The sequence below is a fragment of the Odocoileus virginianus genome, chromosome 22 (genome assembly GCF_023699985.2).
Source record: "Odocoileus virginianus isolate 20LAN1187 ecotype Illinois chromosome 22, Ovbor_1.2, whole genome shotgun sequence".
Lineage (NCBI taxonomy): Eukaryota > Metazoa > Chordata > Mammalia > Artiodactyla > Cervidae > Odocoileus > Odocoileus virginianus.
In genome coordinates this window covers 48401016-48411075 of record NC_069695.1, presented here as the reverse complement: position 1 = coordinate 48411075, position 10060 = coordinate 48401016, and the positions used below count along the sequence as shown (strand labels likewise).

At 40.7% G+C, this 10060-nt stretch overlaps 1 long non-coding RNA gene across 1 annotated transcript; it reads right to left on the bottom strand.

Annotated features, from left to right (window-relative positions):
- Positions 1-7513: 7513 nt before the first annotated feature.
- LOC139030452 (uncharacterized) lies at positions 7514-8243 on the bottom strand. Its single transcript, XR_011482821.1, has 2 exons — positions 7944-8243; positions 7514-7675 (listed from the first exon to the last, which is right to left on the bottom strand). It is a non-coding gene; the product is annotated as an uncharacterized lncRNA (long non-coding RNA).
- Between the last annotated feature and the right edge of the window lie 1817 nt (positions 8244-10060).

The window sequence follows — 10060 nt, the reverse complement described above, 5'->3', positions numbered from 1 at the left end:
GACATTCTCAGTCCTTATACTTTTTAGCTACCTCAGATTTTGTCCTGAGCAGATAACTCATTCACAAACAGAAAACCTTCTATATATTTATTATAAGCCATCATCAAGCCATACAAAATGAGTTTTCTATGACAGGATTTTTTGACAGAAATTTCCTTTGTATTTAATTAATCCTCTTAGATTAGAAATTATCAAGTAAAACTTATGCATATCAAATGAAGTATAAAAGGGTTGTTTGGTTATGGGTGTAACACCTATGCCTTAACAAAGATACGTATAGACTTGGATCACCAGGGTTTCTTTTGAAATCAGTTACTGAATGAACATGCAAATATGTAACTCATTCTCATGATCTCATCCAACCACACAGCAGAGGAGTGTCCACAATCTTATAATAAAGTCCATTTATTATAATAAAGTCCATTTATATTCTAGTCCATTTGCCCAAGGCTCACCTTTGTTCAAACACCAGTTGTATTATTCCCTATTGATTCGTGTGCATCACCCTTTGATAAATTTACCATCCCCTCACACTTCTTAAAGAATTTTGAAACTTTCTGAAGAATTTGCATTCTGTGGATCAGAATAGATCATGGGACTTTTAAGGCTCATATACTTTCTATGTCACATTATCCCCCAAGGGCCTGTGTCTGACATAGTTCTTGTATAGTAACCATCATAGGGCAAAGCGCTGGACAGATTACCCACAGCTAAACTCAGCCTCAGAACCAGAATACCCTTAGATTTCCATACTGACCTGTATGATGGGAGATACTATACTCATCATAGACAAGTGGATTTTTTGTTTTTACCCACGATGATAATATGTAGCCACTGCTACAGCCATTGTACCACAGACAAAGCAAGAGAACCTGTGGTGTATCACTAGTTGTCATTACGTTACAGGAACTTGAAGAATAGCAGTAGAAAAAGGCAGTAAATAGGGGTAATTATCTCTCCATGTAATCAAGGCAAAATGCTTGTGTTAAGTAACGAATTCTGAGCATTTAAATAATTCCCAGAACTTTCTTATAGCATAGAGATTCTCCCAAAGCATTCCTTCATATAAAAATCTGTCATCTTTCTAAACACAACAGAATTTAGAAGAGTATATTGAAGTACTTTTTGGATACATATTAGGTGGGTTTCACTGGTGGCTCAAATATTAAAGAATCTGCCTGAATGCAGGAGATGTGGGTTCGATCTCTGGGTCAGGAAGATCCCTTGGAGAAGGGAATAGCTACCCATTCTGCTCTTCTTGCCTGGAGAATCCACGGATAGAGAAACCTGGCAGTCTGTAGTCCATGGGGTTGCAAAAAGTTGAACATGACTGAGTGACTAATACTAGCGGGTGCTTTATAAGGGGCTTCCCAGGTGGTGCTACTGGTAAAGAACCCACCTTCCAATGCAGGAGACATAAGAGACATGAGTTCAATCCCTGTGTTGGAAAGATCCCCAGGAGGAGGGAGGGCATGACAACCCACTTCAGTATTTTTGCCTAAATCCTGTGGACAGAGGAGCCTGGTGAGCTACAGTCCATAGGGTTGGAAAGAGTTGAACATAACTGAAGTTACGTATCATGTGCACACAGGTGCTATGTAAACAAGAAGATGAAATCTTTGTGTTATTTTTTATTAAATAAACACACAAAAGCAGATTTATTCATGTTAGGTATTAGAAACCTAAACTGACCAAGCAAACCCCATCATAGCATGTATTTAATGAGGCCCATTTTCCAAGCTTCCCTCATTGCTCAATTGGTAAAGAATCCGCCTGCAATGCAGGAGATCCCAGTTGGATTCCTGGGTCAGGAAGATCCCCTGAAGAAGGGATAGGCTACCCACTCCAGTATTCTTGGGCTTCCCTAGTGTCTCAGGTGGTAAAAAGACTGCCTGGAATGCAGGAGACCTGAGTTCAATCTCTGGGTTGGGAAGATCCCCTGAAGAAGGGAAAGGCTCTCCACTCCAGTATTCTGGCCTGGAGAATTCCATGGACTGTATAGTTTATGGGGGTGCAAAGAGTCAGACATAGCTGGGTGACTTTCACTTCACTTATTTACCAAACTATGTTAAGTGCTCTGAAATGTGTTTGGTTATGTATTAGGGGCACTTCCCTGGTGGCTCCCAGCGAAAAGAGTCTGCCTGCAATGCAGGAGACCTGGGTGAGATTCCGGGGTCAGGAAGATCCCATGGAGAAGGGAATGGCGACCCACTCCAGTGTTCTTGCCTGGAGAATCCCATGGCCAGAGGAGCCTGGTGGGCTACCGTCCAGTTCAGTTCATTCAGTTCAGTCGCTCAGTCGTGTCAGAAGTCCATGGAGTCTCAGAGTCAGACATGACTGAACAACTAACAGATTGGTATGTATGTATTTACCAAGCAACTTACAGTGTCAGAATACACTGTGGTTTTACTGTAGTCGTGGCAATAACTGAATTACCTGGCACATCTCAAGCCTGCTGTTTCAGGTTTGGAAACTTTGGGAAAGACTCTATAAACTTCTGACCTTTTTTATTAAAGAAGTGAAAACAGGATCAGAAAACAGTAGTGATCTCCAATTTAAGCTATGCAGCTTCAGTCCATGTACTGTTTATAGTGACCAAGTCCATCTCTTCATAGTGTGGTCTTATAAGAAATAAAAAGAAAATGAAAAACAACTTGATGCCTCTCCTCCATTCTGGGAAGACTTCTGTGGCATGCGGGCAGAAGGTATATATTCCATAGAACAGACTGTATCTCACCCCCAAACACTCTTTGATCTACTCTTGGGTGTGATGTTTCCAGCTGCCTGCTGGCAGTATTCATAGCACAAATGGACGTTTCTAATATAAAGTTGTTGTGCATTTATCCATTCTCCACATGAAACTTCCTTTACTTGTTAGGTCTCCATTTCTCTATCCTCATCCATTTTCTTGTTCAGTTGCTAAGTTGTGTCTGACTCTTTTGAGACCCCATGGACTATAGGGGCCTAAAATATAGGTTAATACTATAAGCTTGGTGTATTACTTCATTCTGTCATGTTAAAGTATTTTAAAATAATTTGAGTCAGTATTTACTGATGGAGGTAGCAAATTAAAAAAAAATGTAGTTTTTTCATTAAACCACCTAAACTAATTGCTGCATGGAAGACTTCTAGCCACATAAGTATTATCATCTGTTTTTCCCTCAGTAATCTTCTACTCCTGGGACCAAAACCTTGAGACTGGATAGTTTTTTATAACTAAGTTGCATCGATTACATGGGGACACTTTGCCATTATTGAGGATAATAGAGTCAAGTGGATAAGTGTTGAGTTAGGAGCACTATATATATTTAGAATCAAAGGCACATATGTGTTCTTTATGGGCATTGCAATATAAGATTGGATTTTGATGTTGGTCAGATATTTTATCTGAAAACTGGAGAACCGGTGGGAAATACTTTCCTACTTGAGGTTATAGGGAAACATAATAAGTGCAAATAATTGAAATAGTTACAATATTCTTCCTGTTCTTCATATATGTAGTTTTATTCTCAAAATAATGTAAGGTGAATTCAGAAAGTTTGCCTCTAGATATAGAAGTTAGGTTCTATTACATTCAACATATTTTTGCCAAATAATAGGTGTCTTATATTAAGTGCTAAAGTAATACTGTTTAAGTATAATTAAAATGTGAGCAACATGATTTAGTTTCACATTAAGTATTCTCAGAATGTTGAAACAGCAGTGAGCTGTAAAGGCTCAAATATCTATTATAAGAAAAAGAAGGAAACATTTAAAAAGAAAAGACAGGATTGATATTATAATCATTATTAATGTGTCCTTATTGTTAAAAAAGGAAATGACCTGAGAAAGTTAATCCCCAAATCATTGATTCATCTTCTGTCATGCGCAGTCCAAGGTGTGTATTTTGTGAGCTCCTCTTATTGGTTTCTGTCTCTTAGTTTGATTTATTTTAATCATGTTTAAATAATATAAAAGATACTGAAATACAAAGGGTAAAATAAATTTCCTTAATGTTATACTTCATTTGTTGATTCAACTTATGTCCAGGTAAATAAATGATGATTCTTACAAAGTTATAATGGTTTTGTTTAATTACATCTCTAGGGGAAGAAATGTTCTTTGCAGCTAAGCAGTTTGTACAAACCTGGGCTGGGAAGAGAGGGTTTAGTAATAGAAAAGGTGTGGTGTTTGAACTGCATGGGTCCACTATACAGATTTTTTTTTCAATAGTACATGCTATAGTACTGCATAATCCACGGTTGGTTGAATCTGCTGATGCAGAGAGCAAAATGTAAGTTATGCACATTAACCTAGTGGATGGTTGGTGTCCATAAGCCCTGGGTTGTTCATGGGACAACTCTGCTTACAAATATCCCAAGTATAACCAAACACACACACGTTTGGGACCAGTGTTCTGTGCAGACTTTTTATCACATTTTATTGGAAGTGTTAGATTACTTATCTTCTTCTTACTCTAAACTATGAATTCCAAAAGCCTCAACATTTGTCACTGTTTGTTCACTGTTCCTTCTCTAGTGTGTAAAAAATCTTGGCCTATTGTAATCTCACAACAGTTATAGAAGGATGAATGGAAGAATGGAACATATGAATAAATGAATGGGATGTATTATGAATTACTCATAAACCAGATGCTTCCCACATAGTAAGTGTCTAGTAGATTTTTTTTTGGACCTGTTTTTGGCTCTTTTATCCAAACTGAAAAATCCCAAGTTGCTTATCAAATATGTAAAGAATGGGACATTGAAACACAGCTTTAATTTCATTTGCTTGCTTATTTGTTTTTTAAAATTTTTCTTGGAGTGTAGTTGATTTACAATGTTGTGTTAGTTACAGGTATCCAGAAGAGTAAATCAGTTACAGATATACATGTATCCACTGTTGTTAAGATTCTTTTCCCGCATAGGTCAATCACAGAGTATTGAGACGAGTCCCTTGTTGAGACGAATCCATGCAGTTGGTCCTTACTAGTTCTCTCGTTTATACTCAGCAGTGTGTATACCTCAGTCTCAGTCTCGAAATGTATCCCTCCTGCTTCTTACACCCTGGTAGCTGTAAGTTTGTTTTTTACATCTGTGACTCTGTTTTGTAAATAAGTTCATTTGTACCGTTTTTCTAGATTCTGCATATCAGTTCAGTTCAGTTGCTCAGTTGTGTCCGACTCTTTGCAACCCCATAGACTGCAGCACGCCAGGCCTCCCTGTCCATCACCAACTCCTGGATTTTACTCAAACTCATGCCCATTGAGTCGGTGATGCCATTCAGCCATCTCATCCTCTGTTATCCCCAATCCCTCCCAGCATCAGGGTCTTTCCCAATGAGTCAACTCTTCGCATGAGGTGGCCAAAGTATTGGAGTTTCAGCTTCAGCATCAGTCCTTCCAATGAACACCCAGGAGTGATCTCCTTCAGGATGGACTGGTTGGATCTCCTTGCAGTCCAAGGGACTCTCAAGAGTCTTCTCCAATACCATGGTTCAAAAGCATCAACTTTTCAGCACTCAGCTTTCTTCACAGTCCAACTCTCACATCCACACATGACCACTGGAAAAACCATAGCCTTGACTAGACGGGCCTTTGTTGGCAAAGTGATGCTGCATATAGGCAATATCATATAATATTTGTTTTTTTTAGTGCAGTATAGTTCCTTTACAAGGTTGTTGTTAGTTTCTGCTATACAGGGAAATGAATCAGCTATATGTGTACACATATTGCCTCCCTTTTGAGCCTCCCTCCCACACCCCTCAATCCCACTCCTCTAGCTCATCACAGCTCTGAGTTGAGCTCTCTGTGCTGGGCAGCAGGTTCCCACTAGCTAATTTTTTAACACGTGAGTGAGTGAAAGTCACTCAGTTGTGTCTGACTCTTTGTTACCCCATGGACTATACAGTCCATGGAATTCTCCAGACCAGAATACTGGAGTGGGTAGTCTTTCCCTTCTCCAGGGGATCTTCCCAACCCAGGGATGGAATACAGGTCTCCTGCATTGCAGGTGGATTCTTTACCAGCTGAGCCACAAAGGAGGTCCAGGAATACTGGAGTGGGTAGCCTTTTCCTTCTCCAGAGGATCTTCTCAAGCCAGAGATCAAACTGGGGTCTCCTGCATTGCAGGCAGATTCTTTTCCAGCTGAGCTACCATGGAAGCCCTATTTTATTTTACACACGATGGTGTATATATATGTCAACCCCAGTCTCTTAGTCCCACCTTCTCCTTCCTTCCGCTGTGTCCCCAAGTTTGTTCCCCACGTCTGCATCTCAAATTCTGCAAATAGATTCATCAGTACCATTTTTCTAGATTCCATATATATATGTGTGTTAATAAACAATATTTGTTTTTCTGACTTCACTCCATGTGACAGACTCTGGGTTCATCCACATCTCTATAAATGATCCAGTTTTGTTCCCTTTATGGCTAAGTAATATTCGAATATTCCATTGTATATATGTACCATATCTTCATCTGTTCATCTGTCCATGGACATTTAGGTTGCTTCCATGTCTTGTCTGTTGTAAATAGTGCTGCAATGCACATAGGGGTGCCATGTGTATTTTTGAACTGTGACTTTTCTCAGGGTACATGCCCAGTAGTGGGATTGTTGGGTCATATGGTAGTTTTATTTTTTTAAAGGCACCTCCATACTGTTCTCCAAAGTAGCTGTATCAATTTACATTCCCCCCAACAGTGCAAGAGGGTTCCTTTTTCTGCACACCCTCTCAAGCATTTATTGTTTGTAGATTATTTTACGCTGGTGTGTGAGGTGATACCTCACTGTAGTTTTGATTTGCATTTCTCTCATAATGAGTGACGTTGAGCATCTTTTCGTGTGTTTGCTGGTCATCTGTATGTCTTCTTTGGAGAAATGTCTGTTCCGATCTTCTGCCCATTTATTGACTGTTGTTTTTTCGATATTGAGTGTCATAATGAGTTGCTTGTATATTTTGGAGATTAATCCTTTGTCAGTTTCTTCATTTGCAAATATTTTCTCCCATTCTGAGGGTTGTCTTTTCACCTTGTTTATGACTTCCTTAGGTGTGAAAAAGCTTTTAAGTTTAATTAGGTCCCATTTGTTTTTGTTTTTTTATTTTTATTACTCTAGGAGGTGGATCAAACAGGATCTTACTGTAATTTACGTAAGAGTTTTATAGTGTCTGGCTCTACATTTAGGTCTTTATTTTCTCAGGAATATTTTGCTGAATATAATGTATATTTTTAAGTGTTGCTGTTGGGTTAGACATCTGTTATTTTCTTGGTGCCATCAATTTATCTTTTTGAATCTGTAGATTGGAGTGAATAATGATTAAAACTGACTTTTTACAAATGCTTTTCAAGAACAATAATTTAGGTGTTGAAAGAATTATATATATATGTGTCAGCTTTACCAACTTGCTTGTTAAAAATTATTTACTCTAGCTGGGAGAATGGATAATACATATTTGGGGAATTAGGGAAAGATACATAGAAAAGCCTTGGCAACATTTTGATTAGAATATTAGGGGGTAAAAATAATGAGTAGAGGCAGATTGTGTAAGTTTATTGCATATGTTCAAAAATTGGGTTTGAGAGAACAAGATGGTGGAGGAGTAGGTGGACGTGGAGTACGTCTGTCTGCAGTGATGCATCAGGAATACAGCCTCAGACACAGAAGTGCATGCAGAACAGCTGAGAGCGGACAGGACCTGACCAGTGGAAAAGAATATATAGACCCGCGCAAAACTCGGTAGGGGGAAGGAACTGGGGGGTGGGGGGGGGCTGGGGGAACAGGAGTGTTAGTAGGACTGGACCTGCCTTCAGTAGGGGCTGAGAACTGAAGCAGGGGTCCGATCCCCACATTGAGGCAATTGTCTGAGTCAGATGAGAAACATTTAAGGCTGAGAGTGAAACAGCAGATCTGTGGCATCTTAAATGGAACGAAAACCAGACAGTCCTTGCCTCAGCCATACATACCCCAGACAGGGACACAGATCCCGTGGAAGGTGCAGTGGCTAGGAGCTGAAGTTGAGGGATTGTGGAGCAATCCCGGGGTGAGGGCTGCTGTTGACTGTGGAGAGACGGATGGAAGGGATATGAGGGAGGGGACTGTGGTGGGGAATGCCCGTGGAGGAAAGCCGGGCAGCCACGGAAGCCAGGCGGTACTGCTGAGTCACACTAGGGGGTGGAACCGTCGCCATAGCCTCTCTCCCCACATGCCAGCATCAGCAGCTGAACAATAGAGAGGCTGGCCGATCCAACACCTGATGCACTGAATTCCAGGGTAGGACCCCAGCCAGGGGGGGCCCCTCTATGTGCCTGATGCGCTGAGCAACAGAGAAGGACCCCAGGCAAGGGAGCCCTCTAAGAGCCTGAAAGGGCGGAGTTACGGAGAAAGACTGGCCAAAGGGGCCTTCTGATCGCCAGCTACAAGGGGCTCGAAAAAAGACTCTGAGAGGGCCATAACTCCTGCAGCAGAGACAATCCATGACACCTTCATGCTCAACTCTCATTGGGGCAGACCTGCCACAGGCCAAAAAAAATCTTGCATCTATGCGCTCAGGATTGTTTTGGTCGTGTCCAACTCTTTGCATCCCTGCAGACTGGCCTGCCAGGCTTCTCTGTCAGGGGAGTCCTCCAGGCAAGAATACCGGAGCGTATTGACCAATACAGGCTGCCATACCCTTCTGGAGCACTGTATTTCCTGCTGCCCTAGCCGCCAACTCCCCTGAGTTTCTGGTGCTGCCGGAACCCCTGCGACCCAAGCAGCTGCATCACCTCCACGCCTGGCCCTCACAGGGGCAAACCCGAGTCCTCCAGGGCAGCCCCAGGAGCAAACCCCAGTGGACCACCCACATGCAGAGGTGGAAATAAAACCACAACTGAAACCCAGGGGCAGCGTGGCTAAGGAAGAAGACCCAAACCTTCCCACCAGCTGTACACGCTGCCGATTCACACGATCAGTTAGACAGGCTCTGCGTCTGTGGGACATAGAAAAGGCCACTGAGAGCTCCCACAAAAGGAAACACACTAGTTCTGAGACGCGGATGTTGGAGACAGGGACACAGAGGAGTAGAACCAGGTTAGAGTCTGAGCTGCCCCCAGAGCAGGTCCAGAGACCAGCACAGAGCTGGAGGGCATCCCAGGGAGGTGAGGGGGACGGTGACTCCCAGCGCGGGAGAGGACTCTGACGGCAGTGACTCAAGAGAAACATTTATCCTTATGTTTTGACTTGTTCTGTAGATTCTTTTGGATGTCTTTTTTGTTTGTTTGTTTTTCCCCATTTTTATTCCCCCTCAGTTGTAGTTGTCGATTTTATTGGCACTCTGAAATCTAAGTTTTTAGGCTTTTTTTCCCTCAGTCACATATTTTATTGTGGTCATAAACCTCTGCCTTTACATTGGGCTTTTGCAGTTCTGTGGACTTTTCCTTTATTCTTTTCTTTTCTTTTTTTAATTTTAATTTTTTAAAACTAATTATTATTTTTTCTACATTTATTCCTTTGTTTGCTTTTCCTACTGTTCTCTTCCCCTTGCAGTTAATCTTTAATGTAAATAAATCTTTATCTACCTCTATTTAACTTTGCATATCTCATCTATCTTTTCTTTCTTTCCTTTCCTCTCAACATATTTCTTATTTTCATTGCTTTATTCCCCACTTGGCACCTTGCTTTAGTTTTGTTTTCCAGTTTGTGCTTTAGTTAGTTTTATTCTTAACTGGTAGATATAATTTTTGGTTTCCTTTGTTCACCGGGTCAATCTATTTTACTTTATTTTTGTTGAACTGTTTTGATTTTACTTATGGGTGTATATGTATATGTGTATATTTAGTGACACTTTTTACTGCTGCTATAATTTTAATTTTTAATTTTTTTAAACCTATTATATTTTTCCTACATTCATGCCTTTGTTTGCCTTTCCTAATATTTTCTCCTTGCAGTTAATCTTTAATGTATATAAATCTTCTTCATCTATCTCTATCTCTATTTAACTTTGCATATCTATTTTTCCTTTCTTTCCTTTCCTCTCAACATGTTTGTTAGATTTATTTTCATTGCCTTATTCCCCACTTGGCCCCTTGCTTTAGTTTTATAT